The sequence below is a fragment of the Gymnodraco acuticeps genome, unplaced genomic scaffold (genome assembly GCF_902827175.1).
Source record: "Gymnodraco acuticeps unplaced genomic scaffold, fGymAcu1.1, whole genome shotgun sequence".
NCBI classification, from domain to species: domain Eukaryota; kingdom Metazoa; phylum Chordata; class Actinopteri; order Perciformes; family Bathydraconidae; genus Gymnodraco; species Gymnodraco acuticeps.
This window is the reverse complement of record NW_022990125.1, coordinates 1,269,303-1,285,394: the sequence shown is the minus strand read 5'-3', so window position 1 is coordinate 1,285,394 and position 16,092 is coordinate 1,269,303.

Sequence of the window (16,092 nt, the reverse complement as noted above, 5' to 3'; positions counted from 1 at the left end):
CTAATCTCCAGTCAATTTCAGCTTGGAACATGCGTACCGTCTATTCATTAGGTTTATGAAATTGTGTTTGGCGTCGCATAAGTGAGTTAAGTGCCAGATAAATTGACGTTGGGTATTTTATTTTCACGCGGGACAAACAGTGAAATTCACCTGCTTTTGTACCCACCAAGTCAATTTCCTCCTATACTTTGTCACATTTATACCGCCCGCATTACTATTTGTAACAATGAATAGGAACAGTATGTTGTGTTGTGTCCTCTGATTTTCCCTCTTCTCCTGTGATTTGATAATAGTTTTGATCATGACGAGAGATTTAGCGCCAACAACTGTGTATCGTATCGTGCACCAACCTTTTATATAGTATTCACTAAATTGTAGTGAAAGGAAACCTGCATGAATTTGCATTTTCTTTCATAGACTGAATCTGAATTGACACATAACTTTAAAGGGACCTTGTCAGCGCGCTTGTGAAGGTTCACAGCTCTTTGATGGTTCAAGTGTTTTCAAGTTTCTACGTGACATTGGAAACTACAGAAAGCTCATCATAGAATACTAACCAGGAGCCAAGTTTAGCTCTATCCATCTTTAAGTCTTACACCTCATCACCAGGAGTCAGCACATGCATCCATTCATCATCTTCAATTATCCTCATTATCCATCCATGCACAAACATTATGCAACATCAGCTTTGAGCATATTATCTGGTCTGGGCCAATAAACAATGTTTGCTATATTATCTTTGCCTAAACTTACCATATAAATCATCTGCCCTCCCCCTTTTTTTTCACCTGCAGCTCACTTTTTATTTTGGGCTGTTGATGCGATAAGAAAGGAGGGGGGGGGGGGGTAGTGGCAAACTTAGGAAAAATAAATACTCATCCTCTTTCTCACCGTCAACAAGAGCAGCATGTGTGAGTGTGCTTCGCAGCTGGAATGAGCCACGCTGTACAAATTTCCCCCAGAGAATCAATAGACAGAAAGTTTCCTGCAAACAAACTATCCGACCAAAACCACCAGAGGATTGTTAGTCTGCGAGAAAAAGCAGAGCCTCACTACACAGAGGAAAATTATGGATATTTCGACCCTCCCTGACACAGCTATCAACACGTATCAGGAATTGGTAAACATTGATTTTCTGAGGAACTGTTGATGCCAAACACAGTATGGCTTGGAGGAACCATAAAGGCAAACAGGGTGGAACATAAACAGCACTTTGATCCTCACAACTTCCATTAACAAACGTGTGTGACATTTACTGTAAGCTACTTTTTTTTCTGCTAGATGTTTCACTTTAATCTTGTGAAATTTTGGTTTGTGAATGTTTATTTTGATAATATAGTTTTGATTTGCCGCTGCGTTTTTAAATGATATATATTTTACAAGGGTTTATTATATTATATATATATACATATATATGCCACTAGATTTCTAAGCAAAGCTTCCTTGGAGTGATTTGTTAAGTGTTTTTTTTTGGTAGACAGTGCACTTGTCCTTTTGCAACTACATGTCACAGTCCCTATTTTTGTGTCTTTCTCTCAGCTGAATGTATACAGCCTGAAGTCACTGTCACTGACCGAGAACTTCTTGAATATGGAACCATTTGCTTGTTAACATGCATTTTCTAGACTGCCTCACTGCTGCTTAACTTTGTTAATTGTTATGTAACCATTTGTTCAAGACTGACAGTTGGATTATTTTAAACGTTAACGTTTGTGTTGTTTGACAGCAGCAATTTTTGAAAGACCATTAAAAGCTGACACAAAAAATAACCTTCATATTATTACTTTTTTTGTCCACATACGTTCATCTAATCTGAGCATACATTTAAAAAAGAGATTGATAAAAAATCCTCCTGCGAGATTAGATATCAGAGAAGACGGGGGCTTCCTGTGGGACCGAGGTGCCTCATGTGAAACAGCTCGTACTAATTATTTTGTCTCCTGGATTTCTTTTTTTAAATTTCCACTTCAAAAGGATCTCAGCTGTTCCTGATTCCTGCCAGATAAACTATGAAATCATCTGGATTGCATCTGGACAGCAATTAAATCCGAGCCATCATCATTTTCACTGTTTGCAGCTTGGCCTGAGGGTTGGCTATCGTCGTTATACTGCTGAATACAGATATAGCAGATTCAACTTCAAACAACCTGCAAGCGACATATCCGATTATCCCTCTGCTTCCAAACAGACGTATGGCCTTAATTGCATCAACAATAGCATGAAGTTATTTTAAGTTTTTCCCCTCTTATTTGCAGATTCTTAAGATCCAAGAAAAGTGCACTCACTAGACCTCATGTACCTCAATGTACTGATGAACCTTTTTCTATAATACAGGTACATAAAGGCAATTTTCATGATGTACTATTCATATAGCCGCCATTATTTTTGATGTATTCAAATGAAACGTGCTCATTTTATTATTATGATTTGAGTTCAATCCAATTCCCTTTGGGTTTATGGGATGTAAGTAAGATAAAGCAAGTCAATATTTTCGATGTTTCTGGCTGATGGCAGCGTAACAAAGTTTGGGGGAATGGATTCCCAGGAGAAAGTCAGAAGTGTTTTTCTAAGGAAGAAACCTCATATGAGCCCCAAGGGCACACATACTGTACAGTATAGTTCTGTCCATTAATGTGAACTCTGGGGATAAACTGTATTTTCTCTCATGTTAATAAATCAAAAAAATAAATAAAACGACAATGACCCCTCCTTCTAACATTAATTATCAGTTTATCTAAATCCTGATGTATCTTTCCCTAATGTGCCATAATGCCAACCATCTATAATAAAGTATAAAAAACAACAATGGGCCACACTGTTACACTTGGTGACAGTTTCCTTCATCACCATGAACACACACACTTTTTATTTGACTTAATCCCACAAAAACCCTCCTGCTGCCCCAAATACTCACTAGAGCACCGCATGTGTATTAATCCCCATGCCAGACCGGGGAAGTAAAAATAATAAAGCATTAAAGTTGGACTCCTTTTGGACATCTTATATTTGTAGGTTTAAGCTGCTAGTAGTGCTTTTTTTTTTAATGATTTGAATATTTAAAATCAGTTATTTACTTCTGCTTTATGTGACACACTAACATTGTAGTATAGTTTGCTTCAGTTGTGGCTCAAACTCTGGCAAACATTCAGTCTGTTGATAAAGAATTAACGCAGAAAGGTTTAACAACACAAATGGAGCCCATGTCTTCTAGCCTGGGCAGATATAGATACATACACTTGTGATGCTGATGAACCTGTGGCCCAGAGCGAACGGATTATCAGGTATTGAGAGGAAGGCAGCTTTGTTGAACTCAACGTTGACGTCTCTCTGAATCAGAATCCAGGTTTTATTTCTACTCTGAATTTATCCAGCTACTCCTCAGCACCCATCCCCCGGAGTCATTTTGATTACATATTGGGTCACATGACGTGTTAAGCTGATAAGAATAGTTAAATAGGTCAAATAGATGGGGAATTCCAAATGCAACAGATTTGTTTAAGAGCAGGACAACCAATAAAGCCATTTATAACCTGCCACACAGCCACCATTGATGATTCCCTTTGAGAGACATGCGACATAGGGTGTCGGCTTAAGCCACAATATATATATTTATAAATTGGTCAGGGGGTGGAGTCCAAAAGTGCTCTCTAGCTAAGTAGCCCTGTACACACACCCACATCTGGACCAGCCAAATTAGTAGGATGTCATTTAAATGTCTCTTCTAACTATTCCCAACCAAATACTGTATGCACCGTAACACCTACAATTACATCACATTACAGAAGAAAAGATGCTCTAAATAAAAGCTACCATTATGTGTTATGTCCACTATATGACCCAGTTCAATTGTTAGTAAAGCTTAATACTTTATAATAATATTTCGGACAGTAGCATTTTCCAACTTTGTGTCAAAGGTTTTTTGGGTTGTTTCTGTTTAGACATGACAATGCCCAAAAGAACAAAGTGAGGTCCATAATGAAATGTTTTGCTAGTTATGCATGGTCTGTACAAGCTCCAACATCAACCCCATACACGCCCTTTGGGATAAACTGAAATGCCAACTGCCAGCAAGGCCTCATCACCCAACATCAGTGTTGGACTTCACTCATGCTCTTGTGGCTGAGTTGGAGAATATCCCAGAGTCCTTCCAGGCTCTTGCATATTCATGCATCAGTTGCAAGAGCCAACACTAACGGATGAACAAAAAGTGCTCAAATGAATAAAGTTGATTATGTTCTATGATTATAGTTATACTGAATAATGTGATATGGTTTAAACCAACATGTTGGCAAGCCATGCAACTATAAGCAATGTAATGTAATATATAAACTAGTGAAGATGTTGGAACATGCCTCTAAATGTTTTAACTTTTAATAAAGTCAATAATCTATAAAATCCTTAAAATCCCCAACATAGTTGTAGTTTCTTCTTTCTTATAGTGCACTTGCTGTCTGACACTTCAATGTTTGGAGACCTACCAGTTCAGAGAACTTTTGCAAACACAATATTCAGCCAGACGCCGAAGGATTTTTAAGTCAATCCCCAGCCGGTTGGAAAACCGCACATCTCATGCAGAGATCCCGGGGTACAACCAGTGCTTGAATTGGGCCGGTACTCACCGGTACGCAGTACCGGGACTTCTGATTTGTACCCATCTCGTACCGTTACTTCTTACTGAGTACCGGTACGGCGGTACTCAGGCGCTCATTTCGCAGCTGATGGTTTAAAAACAGAGATTGGCTGGAATTTCCTGTAAAAAATATGCCATCTTCTGCTATGCCTGTAGACATTTCGGTTCAAATACATCTAACTCAGATGCCTTCACCACAATTGTACCAGAGTACCAAACGCTGTCTCCTGGTATTCATCTGAGTAACTCACTAAAAATGAAATTTGAAACTATATGACAGTAAAACAAGAATAGAGTTTAAAAGGGGAGTGATTTGTAAAATATCCATAAAGAAATAGAAAATCAGTTTACAGTTCTGTTTCATATGGGTGTTGACAGATGTATCCATAGATCTCTTAATTTTGCTGCACCAGATTGATGCTTTTAACTTCAATTTTTAAAAAAAAATATTGTGTTAAATCCACTCCCCACTTATAAAAAAGCACTTTACCCCTGCACCCCCTCTAATCTCAAATGCCCTCTGAGTCATTTTGTTTAAGTACAGTGAGCCTTTCTAAAATATACAGTAAAGAGACAAACCCACCAGCATTATAGGATATCATATGACTGAGCTAAATTCTTGTTTTTGGGCTGTATACATAAATGTACTTGCAACAGTTGCTGATTTAGAGTACTGGCACCTGTTTTATTCCAATTCAAGCACTGGGTACAACAGCCACTGCCTTTAACATCCTTTCTGGTCTGTCACTAGAGAAAAACAGCCTGCTGTGTGTACAACACTTCAAAAGGGAAACATGTTTTTAAAATGTGTCAATTCTTCTACAAACCCAAAGGAAAAAACATTCTCCTTTTATATTTTCCCAAAGAAAGTTCTCAATGTCTTTATAAAATAACACATGATTGCGCTCTCTCATTACTTTTCCAAACAAATCAACTTCAGCTTGGTCAATAGGCAGGGGGATAAAAGAGGACTATATTAACACTTCCTATCCAATTACATTCACTGTCATATTAGAGGACCAAAGGCAGACAGTTTGTTTTGTACTTGCTCTCATGATTAAAAGGACCTAAGAATTAAATAATCTGTAAACAACTACCACTGTCAATCCTAGCAATGACCTAGCAACTGTTAACGGATACATTTCAAGCTTTTGATTTATACATGCTGAGGAGCTGGATATGGGACTGTATTCAGAACCTAAGTAACTTCAGCAAATTAAACTTAATCTTAAAGTCTAACTATTAACCAGCAGGGGACAACCTCATTAGCTGCAATATAAATCTGATTGCATAGAGGTCCATAAGAAAGTGTCCCTACTTTTAACTTACATTTTTACCTCAGTAAACATGAAGCTAATTCGTTTTTGGTCTCAATAAAGTTAAAAACAAGACCAAGTTCATTTAGTAAATTAATGTCCTACTTTGAGTAAAACAAACAATAAAGCATGGTAAATTGTTAGGTTTAGTTACCGTTTTTGTTTTAGGAATAAAACCCTTTTTTACATTGTGTTTTCAGTTTGTGAAAGACACAGAAACCAAGATGGTAAAATCAAGGCCTCAAAAATGGCAGTCGACAAACCAAAAGGTGATGTATTACTCAGTCCAAGAGTTGGCACTTAGCTAGCCACATTCTTTTTTGTGATAACTCATACACCTTAACTGGTCATACATGTCACTGTCACTGTGTTAAAGCTAACACTAGCCAAGATGACATTCCAGTCACTCAAGAGTTTGCCAGACTCATCCACTCTTTTGTGTCCAATGTTGAGGATTGCTGACCTTTTACCTGGGAAATATAATTTCAGCCACAGTCTCATATCATGTCATATATGAAGTAATTGTTAACATAATAGGAACCTTTGACACTATTGAAAAAACTCACTGAGTTACTGGCTAGCTCCAGCTAATAAAATGGCCAGTGACGTCATTCCAATTATTGAGTGTAATTTGTGTTATTTTGGCTCTTGAGAACATTAATTGTGATATACAGTTTACAACTATATATCTCAAACCAGACTCTAATACCTCATACACACCAACGCAACTCCGGTTCAAGCTCCGTGCTAGAGCTTTTCAGGTTCGGAACCAGTTCTTCGGTTTAGCTCCGGCTCTTTTCACACTGCCCAGAGTCCGACTGGTGCTGTGTCATTGCGTCATCATTTGCGTCATGACGTAATCATTTGCGTGCCTGCTTCATAAAGCCAAACCGCGCGGAAACCGTCACAGCCCTACAGTCTCTAATACCTCATACACACCAACGCAACTCCGGTTCAAGCTACGTGCTAGAGCTTTTCAGGTTCGGAACCGGTTCTTCGGTTTAGCTCCGGCTCTTTTCACACTGCCCAGAGTCCGACTGGTGCTGTGTCATTGCGTCATCATTTGCGTCATGACGTAATCGTTTGCGTGCCTGCTTCATAAAGCCAAACCGCGCGGAAACCGTCACAGCCATACAGTCTATGCTCACAGCTCACCGACAACAACAACAATGGCCGATTGTGCTCCAGCTTCCTCTGTACCTCTTCAGAAGACCAGATTCCCAGTAGGTAGCTGGTCTCTTCAGTGGACCACTGCTGCTTGTTAAGTTTCTCCATCGTTGTGTACAAACTGGATAAAATGCGGGCTTTTTGTTGTTGTTCAGGAGTTGATCCCGCCCCTGCCCCCGCCCCGACGTAAGCGTGACGTATGCGGTGCTTTTGCTCTGGCCGAACAATTTTTTGGTGCTCGAAATGAACCGGATTCCGGAGCTAAGAGGCTGCTCCGCTGCGGTGTGAACAGGAAATAAATGAAACTGATTGGATTTGGTCTAGGTGGCACAAACTGCACATCTTCTCCGGTAAAAATGTTTTTATATCAGATTCTGTGAAGGGAAGCACAAAGGAAAATAACTGTAGCATCTTAAGTTATTATTATTTTCTTTAATAAATATATTTTTCACTGCAGCAAAATACATCTCCACTCTTCTGTTAGTGAAGAAGATATTAACTGCAATGACTCATACATGAGAGCCGGGTGACATGTGCCACTGCTTGAGGAACCTTTAAAGCAACAATTGCACATTCATGTAAGACAAAAACTACATAAAATAGATTTTGTTTCTCACTGAAAATCATCGGTTTATGTCTCAACATGAACTGTTAAGAGTGTGAAACAAGATATTTGACATAGTGTTAAGTACTTATCATTCTGAGTCTATATACTGCCATCGTGAAAACAGGAGATCATCTTACTGCTCTGGTAGGCTCGTTATATCGCCTTCCCGCTGATCTTTCTCTGTCATGTTAGTCACAGTAGCCTCTACTGCTGCGTAACTGTATGTTAGTTAATTAGATCTCCCGCTGACCGCCCTGGATTATGACTGCAACTGTGAAAATAAATACTCATTACCAACTACATTTCAGTCAGATTAGTTGGATAGTTACACGTAATCAAACTTCAAATGAGTCCCGTCAACTGCCACCGGCCTTCAAAACTTCCTTACATTAGTTCTTAGGAGCTTTAAGTACCCCATTAAAATGACTTAAAAGTTAACTTTTTAGATAAGGATCCCCACGTATGTCCGGAACTGTTTGTATAAAATGTTAACTTATGTTGTATAATTTGAACTATGTGTTGTTGTATTTTTACAAATAACCACTAAAGATGACAATACAAACTTTAATTAACCAGGACGGTGGTGAAAAGGTTTGTCTAGACCATTATTGAATGTAATATACTGCAATTGAATTACATGGATTAAGTTTAGACAGCTAATATTATTGTTTGTAATTCAAGCATTAAAAAGGTAATGCTTGTTTCTAAAAAGGAAACCAATTAATTGTTCCGTCTTATTTTCTCTTTTTTTGCAATTTATTATTGCTCCTTAACAAAGCGAAAGTATTCTTTATCCGATTAATTAAAGGAATAGAATACTCCATTACTTAAATAATCATTACAGCAGCTCCACAGATTGCAATGTAAAGTTGTAAAATCCATAGCTTCATCCACATGATACACCATTTTCTCTTTGCTCCTCGCAAGCTTAGGCGCAGAGCCATGATGTAAAACAGCTCATTATGTTTGGTTGCGCGTCGAAAGGTCAGCGGTAACAAAGTCAAAATAAATGGAATTTTGGAAGTTGGCTGTTCCTCAAGGCTACTATAAGAGACACGCATTGTTTTTCTAATTCCATTCGTTTTTTTCCTCTCTTTATGGAATCAACTTTTGTTAAAAAACAATCACTGGCATTTATTTGAGACTGGATCATTATTTTTGTTCTGATAATTAAATGTAGGTTGTTCCTAAATGAGGTCCTGCTCATGCCTGGATTACACTTTCTGTTTATGAAACCCTTTCAATCCAGTTGGGTTGAAGACATATGTTGGGCTGAGGGACAGAACAGAACATTTAATGGATTTTTTTACTTTTGGCAAGAACAATATAATGAGAGTCTTTGTCTTAACAGTTCAGTACATTTCTAATTAACCCTAGAAAAAGCTAGGTCACAAACCATAGTCCATGCATCCCAAAGTGAATATATCTGTGACAAACACCCACAAAGAGCCCCCGTAGCCACCATTTTTTTTGACACTTTTTACATAAATTCCAGCTGTTCAAACCATCCCCACTCTATTCTCAGGCTATGTTCAGAAGTACCTGTTGACAATGCAGAAAGTCTGTCACCCACAGTGGCAGACGTCCTTGTTGTTACCATGGTGACTTTCATAAGCGCTTGAACTAGAATTTAAAAACAATGTTTGTGCCTTAACTAGGAGTTTTAACAGCTTGACTACGGAAAGGCTTTATGAGGGTTGATTAAATACATGTACAACTGACAGGTTTAAATTACATAATTTCCAGAAACTGAACCTTTAATTTAAACAAAATTCTTATTTAAATTTCACATCTGGTGTCCAAGCCTCAATTTTTAAACTTTAGCATTTATTTTATTTCATGGAAAACTACTTTGGGAAATAACTAATCTAAGGATTACAATATTTAATCCCTTTGGGTAACTAGTGTTCTGTAAAAAATATATGGAGGCAAAGTAGTCATAAACCTAATGGTAAAGATAATGGTAAAGTACACCATTAACTGCATTATGATGAGTATATGATGTTTAAATATGTATACAATGTTATGCTTTTCTTTCATTCATAATGAACACCACACTGCACATAAAGGACTGGTTGTCCTCTAGGCAAGGAGAAATTAGATGGATGTTAAATGACAACAACAACCTTTATTTCAGGATGTCTTCTGTCAATCATAATGAAAATAATGTATCTAAAAAAAAAGGGCCATGAAAATATGACTCCTCAAAGGTCTTGTGGCTTAACTTTCCCCATCTAAGGGGTAAGTTGATCCACGTCATGGGGTAAATTGGGCCATCTGAGGGTAAATTGACCAATTTACTTTTTCAAGTTTAACCTGAACATAAATTAAAACAAAATATCATCCTTTCTCTTCCACTACCTGCTTTGGTGTCTGCGCTGTAGTGACACCTCGTCAACATTATAAATCATGTTTGGAGGGAATTCATGCAAGTAAAATAAACAGCCCTAAATAGACATCCTTGTAAATATAGCTGATAGGTAAATACGTGTACCAGTCTGTTGTACATTACTGATTTATATAGGCTAGTCATTGATAGTTATTCATGTTATCAATTCTCATCTGTCTTTTTACTTTAGTCAGAATGTCAAATAACTGCTCCCCTGTAGTTTTATTGAAGGCTGTAGCCCTTCCTAAAGATGTTGCTTCAGGCATACGGCAGGAAAGATGGTGGCGTGCCTTAAAATTATTAAACAAATCTAGACATAAAAGAATATAATTCATTCTATCAAGATATTGTATTAAGCTACACAAGACCAGTCACCCTTAGCTGACCAACTAAATCACGTGATCTCTTGCACACCCTACCTGCTAAACATTTCTCTTTGCAGTTGTTTGGTTCAGGAATGTTGTTGTTTCTACAATGTTTAAAACATAAAAAAACAAATTAGTTGTGTAAAACTACATTGAAATACTATTTTATACTACAGAGAACTAACTTGACTTCAGTAGCTCATGGAAGGCTACGTTGAACCAATGGTTCACTTTACCCCACAGCCACTTTTCTGGAAAGAGACGGTGTAGTTTTGTCCTTCATACACACTTATCTTTAGCTAAATCATTCATCTCCAGACCTTGATCATTTTGCTTTGACATAACAGTAATTACATCCATCCATCCAGTGTTGAAAATGTACTTTGACAAGCAGCACATGGTTTATTGGGAACAAATTAAAGCTTTAGCGCAAGTTCAATAAGGAAGACCTAACAATGAGTCACTTACACGTCACTCTATTGCTCTCTCCCCCCTCATTAAATGCGTGGGCGTCACCCCTCAGCAGCCAATTGCTGCACACCTTAAATTCCTTAAATGCCTGCTCTTCCTTCCTGTCAGTTGTCATTTCAGGTGACCACACGCCGTGGTAGTACTACAATACTCCTCCTCGTGAGAAAAAACCATAAGAGACAATTAGCTCAAGATGTCCAACTCGGACAATTCGGAACACAAACCTTCTCTGGAAGTCTTCGATCCCGGTTCGGCTCCCCAAAGCGGCTTATCAACAGAGGCAGACTTCCTCATCGCCCGGCTCCTGCAGCAGGGCATTCCCACAGCCCCAGGCCTCACTCTCTCTCAGCTCCGAGAGCTCTCGGACCAGGTCTCCAGCGTAGCTCCCCAGTCCGGGGCAGCAGCTCCAGTCAGCTCCCCAGAGAGACCAGGGCGAGGACGCGGCCGCAGCCACGGAGGTAAAAAGGGCAGGAAGTCGAGCCCTCCAGGATCCCGTCCGCCCCCAAAATCCACCCCTTCCCAGGCTCGCCAGGCCGGGAGTGGCACTAACACGCCCCTTATGGAGAGTAGCGTGGCCGGCTCCCTGCAATCCCTGGCTAGCTCCATGATAGCTAACGATGCTCGCCTCCAGGCCCTGGAAGACTCCGTCACAGGAGCTTCAACTTCCGTTGCACTCAGAGCAGCGCTTTCTGCCTCAGTCCAGCCGGGTCAGGGTGTTCCACGCATTCCAGCAGTAGCTCCCCCCTTATTCTCTGGCTTCGGCCCTCCCAGCCCCCCCTTCAGGTAGGCCTTTTATTTCCCAAGCCGCCAACATCTCCTCACGGTTTAGGTCGAAAATTCTGGAAGGGAAGGATGTTAATCTGCTTAGCCTTATTCTGCCCTCCCCGGAGTGCAATAAAGCCATCGCCACAGGAGGACATATCACTGCCGTCTTTAAGGCCGCAGACCCCAGGCTTATCAGAGATATCAGCTTAGGGCAATTTATGGTCGCTTTCGGCATCTTCTGTGATTTTCTCTGCTCCGTCTACCCTGAGAGAAGAGTAGAATTAGATGCGTACATGGCCATTATCGGCGACATTAACATTAGATACGGGAGATCTGTCTTCTGTCAGTACCACAAAAGCTTTTCAAGCAAAGCAGCGCTCCACCTAGCACATAGCAGTATCCGCCTGGATTGGTCAGTGATGGACATTGAGCTGCTCCTGATGGCCACCGGCGGCCAATCTGCTATCTCATGCAACAGCTGCAGAGCGCAGGGCCATATCGCTCCCCTCAGCCCCTCAGTGCCTTTCTCCAAGCCCAGAGCCTCCCACATGCTGTATGCTGGGAACGATAGACCAAGCCGTCAGGTGCAGACTAGACACGAAGATAGGATTTGTACTAGTTTTAACGGAAATGTTTGCACTCACCCTTACTGTACATTTCTTCATATCTGCAGTTCCTGCAGGGATGCACACCCGAAGTCCGTTTGCCCCAGGCGCAGCCGCAGCCTACATACCTCATTCACACCAACGGTGTTTCAGGACCGGTTCGGAGCTGGAGCTTGAAAAGCACCGGGTTTTCCTCTTCACACTGCAGCGGAGCAGCCTCTTAGCTCCGGAATCCGGTTCGTTTCAAGCACCAACAAATTGTCCGGCCAGAGCAAAAGCACCACATACGTCACGCTTACGTCGAGGCGGGGGCAGGGGCAGAAACAAGATCAACTCCCGAACAACAACAAAAAGCCCGCGTTTTATCCAGTTTGTACACAACGATGGAGAAACTTAACAAGAGTTTCAGAGTTTCAGTGTTTCTGCCATAGACTGTATAAAGGTTTCTGCTCATGGTGAAGCAACGTGTCTGCGTGTTAAGGTGGAACCTGATCATTCACGTTGATCACCTCTCATTATAACTCATTATTTTTAAATATATTATTATTATTATTATTATTATTATTATTATAAATCTATAAAACTATAAATATTAAACTTTACTTCACGTGTTCATTTGAGAACAGCTGTTACATACCTAGGTGAAGGTTACAGTTCATTTAAATGAAAGATACAACGTTACTCCACACTCATGGTTCAGTCCACCTTAAGAAATAAGACCGACCTCGGAAGCAGTTGTGTTTTAAAAAAAACCTTTATTGACACGAGTACACTTTTTTTTAAGAATATAACTAAACCATGGAAATGACTCCGGAAAAGCTGCAGATAGACCCATAAGAAATTAATGCAACTGATTTCATCCGCACTGTTTGGCTTTATGAAGCAGGCACGCAAACGGTTACGTAATGACGCAAACGATGACGCAACGACGCATTACCAGTCGGACTCTGGGCGGTGTGAAAAGAGCCAGAGCTAAACCGAAGAACTGGTTCTGAACCTGAAAAGCTCTAGCACGGAGCTTGAACCGGAGTTGCATTGGTGTGAATGAGGTAACAGTAGCTCTGTGCCAGAAACCTCGTGGTGAAAAAACATTTTGAAATATCACCCCTCCACTTCCATTAACATCCCTCAGCTAGCAGCTGCGCTATCTACTCACCCAGATTCCGTGTTTGTTGACTATCTCTGTCAGGGCTCTCCCAAGGCTTCAGGGTAGGGGTCCTCTCATCTCCCACAGTGACTTTTGTAGCCAGAAATTTACAGTCAGCCGCTAAAGAACCCAACATAGTTTCCCAGCTCATCGACAAAGAACTTCTCAAAGGATATATAATCGGTCCTTTTAGCTCCTCCCCCTTCTCAGTGTTCCGTTCAAATCCCATCGGAATAGCCACACGCAAATACTCTGGGAAAAAAAAGGGCTGATTTTCGATCTGTCCGCTCTGGCCCATTCTGCAGAGTCAATAGTATCATCCCTCCAGATCAGTTTTCCCTTCACTATGCCTCAGTGGATAATGCAATAAAGATGATCAAGTTCACAGGGCACGGAGCTTGGCTCTCCAAAGCGGTCATTACCGATGCCTTCAAAATCATCCCCATTCATCCGTCTCAGTGGAATTCGTTCGGTATTAAAGGGATAGTGGAAATCCGCGAATTTTGGGTTTAACTTATGTATTTTTATTAAAAATAAGCATAATAAACAATTTTTTTTAATTTAATGCGCCTAGTTTCATTTTATTTTCAATTTTACTGCGCCCTCTCAATGAAACGAAATACTTCGGGAATCGTCGGGAATCTTTGGGTGATGACGAGAGCATAGGAAGACGGGCACAAACAATGGCGGACATTCAATAGCATTTGCATGTGAATAGCCGACCTTTATTATGGTGAATAGATGTGTTTTGTATGGCTGTAGTGCGACAGCAAATGCAGAGAATGGCGTATCGACGCATGCGTTTCCAAGAAACCCAGCCATTCGTCGTCAGTGGGTGAAATGTTTGTGCAGTTAAGATAGTAATAAGGGCATTTCTACCGTGTGTTGTGTGTAAAAAAGCGTTAGCATTAGTTAGCATTGTTTCGCTCAATGCTAATTCAAAGGCTTGGTATTACTCTTGTGTTTTTTCTAGCTAACAATTGTTCTTATTGTCAGTTAGCGGAGTTTCTTACCTTTAAAAGGGTATGAAACATTAATAGTTTCATAAATGTTAAGAAGCCCTGAGACATGTGAGAGAGAAAAAACTGTGGGAGGGGTCCACTGGGGGGACCTTCGGGCTTAACTGGTTAACAATGATTCATATTTGTAAAGGCTACAGGTGATCTTAAGATGTGTGAGCTATGCTTAGGGACCTACCAGTCAAGATTATTTGTGCGTAGGGGTGCATCATCTGGCGCCTGGTCCTGGTCATCCTCGCCATTGCCCATGCCGTGAACCATCACCTCGGGCTCCAACAAATAAGGACGTAATGGTACATCGTCTGGCTCAATATTGTCACCATCGTCGCTTACTGAACCGGATTCAGATTCAGTTCCTAAAACGACATTTTCGTAGGAAAGCCGAGAGGATGTTTCTGACTCGCTATCTTCACTGGATACCTCGTACAATCCTTCTTCTTTATCTGGTATATTTGCCCTTCCACGTTCATTCTGCATAGACGCCATGGTTTGTTATCGTATCGTCTTCCTAAGTTTTCGTCACTTCCGGTTTGGCTGAGTCAAACATTTCGTTTCTAAAAAACTTCGGGGAAGCTGCAATAAAGTGCTTCTAACATGCGTAAGGCAATTATTATATTTTTGTAATCAGGTGTGATTGTTTTGGTACGTAATTATGCTTGTATATAAGTTAAAACGAAACTATTTGAGGTTCCATTTCCACCATCCCTTTAAGTGGGAGTCCAAACTCTATTTCGCCGTTCGCCTGACCTTCGGGTGCAGAAGCAGCCCCCGCATCTTCAATTCCTTCTCGGAAGCGCTCTATTGGATCCTGCTGAACATCGTCAGAATCCCCTCCGTCCTTCACCTACCGGACGACTTCCTCCCCATAGACCCGCCACAGGACAGCTCAGGGATCTCACTGGCCAAGCTTAAACATTGCTTTCAGGAGTTAGGTGTCCCTCTCTCCAAAGAGAAAACGTTAGGTCCCGACACACGCTTGGAGTTCTTAGGCATCATCCTCAACTCCATAGACATGAAGGCGTCTCTCCCCTCCGACAAATTGCAGTGCAATCCAACAGTTGCTCTCCCTTCTCGGACACCTCAACTTCGCCATGCGCGTCATCCCCCAGGGGCGCTCGTTCATCTCCCGCCTCCTGGACGCAGCATCGGCGGTCGACAACCTCCATGACTGCGTTTTCTTAGACGAAGGCTGCCGCTCAGACCTACGTTCTGGTCCCTCCTGCTCGCCCACTGGAATGGAGTTACTTTCTTTTACGATGACCTCGCGTGTTCCTCTGAGTCAATGAGGTTTTTCACGGATGCCGCCCCATCCGTGGGTTTTGGGGGTTTCTTCCAGGGAGAGTGGTTCGCAGGGTCATGGCCCCGCCAATTTCTACCTCAAGCAAGTTCTCATTAAATCCGGCCTATCACCTATATCATACTCGGGACATTCCTTCAGGATAGGTGCAGCCACCTCTGCTGCGCATCAAGGTCTCTCTACCTCATCCCTACAACAACTAGGACGGTGGTCCTCCTCCGCCTTCACAACCTACATTCGCCCGGACATCAGCGCCGTACTGGCTTCCCAAAGATCTCTCAGACCCTAACTATGGTATCTATACATATAACTGG